Source organism: Hordeum vulgare, chromosome 7H (assembly GCF_904849725.1).
Source record: "Hordeum vulgare subsp. vulgare chromosome 7H, MorexV3_pseudomolecules_assembly, whole genome shotgun sequence".
NCBI classification, from domain to species: Eukaryota; Viridiplantae; Streptophyta; class Magnoliopsida; order Poales; family Poaceae; genus Hordeum; species Hordeum vulgare.
In genome coordinates, this window is record NC_058524.1 from 536,673,812 (window position 1) to 536,679,152 (window position 5,341).

Consider the following 5,341-nt stretch of genomic DNA (forward strand, 5'->3'; position numbering starts at 1 on the left):
TATGCCTCTCTCTCTTTATCGTAGACTTGAACTGGATAAGTTGACACCCACTGAAATCTCTCTCCAAATGGCCGACAAATCAACTGCTTTCCCTATCGGCATTTGTGAGGATGTGCCTGTTTTGGTTGCTAACGTCACCATCTTAACAGACTTTGTTATCTTGGATATTCCTGAGGACGATGCCATGGCGGTCATCCTCGGAAGACCCTTTTTAAAAACTGCAGGGGCTGTTATAGATTGCAACAAAGGCAATGTCAATTTCCATGTCAACGGTAATGAGCATACGGTGCACTTTCCGAAGAAACAATATCGAGTACATTGCATCAATGCTATCGAAAAGACTTCATTGATTCTTATTGGGAGCTTTGAATGCCCTATTCCTCGTGTCAAGATGAAGTATGATTTGCTTGTTGGGGAAATACATATCCCCATTGAGGTGACGTAGTGACTATTTGAAAATTCTCCGTTCTCTTTTGCGATTCGAAAAGGTTTGTCGAGGAGACTTGATCAACCTCATTCACGGATTTTCTTTCGATGACCATGAGATGGATGAATCAAGGAGTCACAAACCTCTGTTCCGAGCTTTCACCTTCGGTTGCTTAGAAGAAAAATGATAGATTTAGTTTAGTTTTCCCTGTTTTCTGTTTTAGCGTCCGGTAGAAAAGTACCCCGAAAATAAAAGTTCTCCGAACACCCTAAAAATATAGTATGATTTTTTCTGGATTTTTAGAAAAATTCTGAGACAAAGAGCTTGTCTGGGGGCCACACCAATGGGCCACAAGCCCTAGGGGCGCGGGCACCCCCCTGGCCGCGCCACCCAGGCTTGTGGGGCCCGCAGGCACCCCCTCCACTCATTCTTGCTCTTATCTCCTTCTCCTACCTCCAGAAAAAATCGTTTCGTAGATGAAACCCGTGTTCTTGCTCCTCTTGCTGGGATTTTCGATCTCTTTGCTCAAATCGCCGTTCTTCGAACTATTTTGGGGAAATTACTCCTTGGTAAGTGACTCCTCCATTGGTCCAATTAGTTTTTTCTCTAGTGCCTTATACTCCACGTATTTTTGCTGCCTTGGTGACCATGTTCTTGAGCTTTGCATGCTGATTTTAGCTGGTCCCAAGTAGTTTTGATGCATAATATTGCCTCTAGGCACTTGTGGGAGTAGTTGCTACGAGTTTCATTGATCCTTGTTCACCTTTCCTTAGAATCACTGAAAATTTCAGAAAAGGAAGATGTTCAGGAGAAACTATCATGGTGGTTCCTCAAGCAAGAGAGGTCCCCGTCTTGCGATTCGGTAGCCTGATCCTTACCAACCAAGGGACGCGCACGTACAACCATGTGAATGGCCTTCTGATGAATTTATGATTGAGGCAGGTTTCAAAGATGAGTTTGATGCACTTCTTCGCAACGTCAGACTCGAAGAATTCGTCTCCGATAAATGTGAACAGTATGTTGCTCTCACTGCATCTTTTGTTCGTAGATTCAAATTTTTAGCTGGCCGTGAGACATTGGTACTGTTTGATCTCTATGATGAATCGTATACCATGGATTTAGAGGATTTCAATAGAATTTGCAAAATACCTATTTGGGGTAGCCTTAATGATCCTCCTAAATCTTCGGTTAGAGATTTTTGCTACAGTATTACTGTTGGAGAAACTAGAGACATTACGCAAGCTACCATGGGGAGTATTCATTTTCCTGCCTTGCATTATTTTGCCCTCTTCATAGGCAGATGCATTAATGGCAAGATTGAGCATTGTCACCTCTGCGCATCCGACCTTAGTATCCTTAAGAGCGCAGTAACGGGTGACAAAAGCTTCAACAAGGGAGCTATTACAGCAAGGAGGTTGAATAAGAATTCTATTGAAGGGGATTTCTTTGGTGGGTTCTATGCCACTCACATAGAAAATTTTCTTGGAGTACCCATCCGCGAAGGAGATCCCCTACTCCATACAGCCTTCCTTGACCACGTCGCTTTGACACGCTACCAGTTCCTTGAGAGCGATGACGAATCCCAACTATACCGATTGATATTTAACCGGCAGCGTGTTTTCCATATTACCCTTCCTGCACCTGCCTTCTTTCACTTTTAGGTAAAACGGAGATATTACATAACCAGAGGAGAGGCAGAGGAGTATGAGAGGGAGGCAAAGGCTGCTCGTCTCCGTGAGGCAGCTATTCAGGCAGTGGTTGTAGCGCTCCCATATAACCCCATTATGATTTTGGGTTTCGCGAGGACCATCCTTGGGAGTAGACCAACTTAGGCCAAAAGCCTAAGCTTGGGGGAGTACGTGTTCTCATCGACTTTACATTCTTGCTTATGCTTTCACTTTGTTAGCCGGTGTTCACACTTTGCCACTGTATCATCCATGCTAGTTTATTTTCTTTTTCTCGTTTTCTTTTCGTGTGTCTGTCTAGTTTGAAGAACACCCAAAAAGATTTTCTTTTTCTTCTTTTGCTTGTTGGGAGTTTTCCCGTGTAAATAGTTTTCTTTTTCTTTGGGTCAAGGTAGAAGATATTGGTTACAATGTTTAGTGGCTCTTGCATACATACCTGTTTAGCTTTCAAAGAGCCATATTACTTTGTCTTCTCCTTTGTGTCTGCCTGCAGATTCCAGCTTTAGTCCAATGCACGAGCACGCTTTTTATTGTTCACAACATTTGGTCGTGCAAGTGAAAGGAAATAATGACGATATATGATGAAGTGACTGAGCCTGGAAAAGCTGGTATGAACTCGATCTATTTTGTTTTTGTAAATATGACTAGCTCAGCATGCCTGATTCAGCTTTGTTGTGAGAGAAACATGTTTGCAATGACAACTTAGAGATCATAGTTGCTTATGCCATGCTTACTTAGCTAGGAGCTTATAATGGTTTGTCTTGGATGCCCACATGAATGTTGAGAAAACTATGATGTAGTATGATAGGATGGTATCCTCCTTTGAATGTTTCAAGTGGCTTGACTTGGCGCATGTTCACGCATGTAGTTGAAACAAAATCAACATAGCCTCTATGATGTTCATGTTCATGGTGATTTATGTCCTACTCATGCTTGCACTCAATGTTAGTTAATCTCAATGCATTTTGATGACTGTTGTCACTCTCTAGTTGGTCGCTTCCCAGTCTTTTGCTAGCCTTCACTTGTACTAAGCGGGAATACTGCTTGTGCATCCACCTCCATAAACCCAAAGTTGTGCCATGTGAGTCCACCATACCTACCTATGTGCGGTATCTACCTACCGTTCCAAGTAAATTTTCATGTGCCACTCTCTAAATCTTCAAGAAATAATCTGTTTTGCATGCCCGAACCGCTCATGTGGTGACAGGGAGCTATTGGTATCTTCCATGCTAGGCGTGTTATCCTTGATATGTGTTTATTCACTATCATTCACGAGAAAGGGGCCAGTAATTGGAATTCCCAGTTCCATGCTCAAATCGAAAAGATAATTGCAAAAAAAACTCCCCTAGGATTGATGTTGGTATGGACGGTACCCGAGGATTCGGCTAGCCGTGGAGTGTGATTGATTGGTGGTGCGGGAGTCAAAACTTTACTTTTCTGTTTGGGAACCGCCTATAGCATGTGTACCGTGGAAGATGTTGAGAACTCTTAGTCATTGCGTTGACAATGAAAGCATGCCACCCAAAATTATTATCTTTGTTTTAAAAGCTTGAGCTCTGGCACCTCTACAAATCAATGCTTCCCTCTACGAAGGGGCTGTCTATTTATGTTCCTGTTGAGTCATCCTCCTCTTACAAAAGCACCAATTAGAGAGCACCTCTGTCATTTTTATGCTTTGTTTTTAACTGTGTTGAGTATGACTGTGACTGGATCTTCATTGCCTTGAATTACAATGTTTAGTCAGCCCTTGGTCTTTGAAGGTGCTCAGCGTTTATGTTTTGCAGTCTCAGAAAGAGCTAGCGAGATACCATCTATTCGTACTACTTCATGATTGTTTTGATTGAAGTGTTGACATTTGAGGCTTATTATTATTTGCTCGCTAGTTGATTATGCCATTGATATGAGTTTGTCGTGAGACCTAGATGTCATTTGCTTATGTGGTTTGCTTGTGATCTTGCTGGAATTCTGGTTATGAGTTAGACATAGTTGCAACAACAAGATCAAACAGAGTTCGTCAAAGTTTTTCTTTTGTCTCTTTCCGTTTGTCCAGTGAATTGTTTGAGGACAAGCAATGCATTAAGCTTGGGGGAGTTGATACGTCTCCGTCTTATCTATTTTTCTGAACTCTTTTGCCCTTGTTTTGGAATCTAATTTGCATGATTTGAATGGAAGTAACCCGGACTAATGCTCTTTTCAGCAGAATTGCCATGGTGTTGTTTTTGCGCAGAAATAAAAGTTCTCGGAAGGACCTGAAAATTTACGGAGAATTTCTCTGGGATTTATGAAAAATACCGGTGCAAGAATCAGCGGAGGAAGTGAAGTCGTGAGCCCACAAGCCCACTAGGCGCGGGACCCCCCTGGCCGCGCCTGGCAGGCTTGTGGGGCCCACAAAGCTCCACCGCCTATCAATCCAGCTCTATATAGTCCGTTTCGTCCGGAAAAAATCAGGGAGAAGGGTTCATCGCGTTTTACGATACGGAGGCGCCGCCACCTCCTGTTCTTCATCTGGAGGGCAGATCTGGAGTCCGTTCTGGGCTCCGGAGAGGGGAGATCGTCGCCATCGTCATCATCAACCTTCCTTCATCGCCAATTCCATGATGCTTGTCACCGTTCGTGAGTAATCTCATCGTAGGCTTGCTGGACGGTGATGAGTTAGATGAGATCTATCATGTAATCAAGTTAGTTTTGACGGGGATTGATCCCTAGTATCCACTATGTTCTGAGATTGATGTTGCTACTGCTTTTTCCATGCTTAATGCTTGTCACTAGGGCCCGAGTGCCATTATTTCAGATCTGAACCTATTATGTTGTCGCCAATATATGTGTATTTTAGATCCTATCTTGCAAGTTGTAGTCACCTACTATGTGTTATGACCCGTCAACCCTGGAGTGACAATAGCCGGAACCACTCCCGGAGATGACCATAGTATGAGGAGTTCATGTATCCACCAAGTGTTAATGCGTTGGTCCGGTTCTTTATTAAAAGGAGAACCTTAATATCTCGTAGTTTTCATTAGGACCCTGCTGCCACGCGAGGGATGGACAATAGATGTCATGCAAGTTCTTTTACCTAAGCACGTATGACTACATACGAAATACATGCCTACATTAGATTGACGAACGGGAGCCAGTTACTTATCTCTCCGTGTTATAACTGTTACATGATGAATCACATTCGGCATAATCATCCATCACCGATCCAATGCCTACGAGTCTTTTACTACTAGTC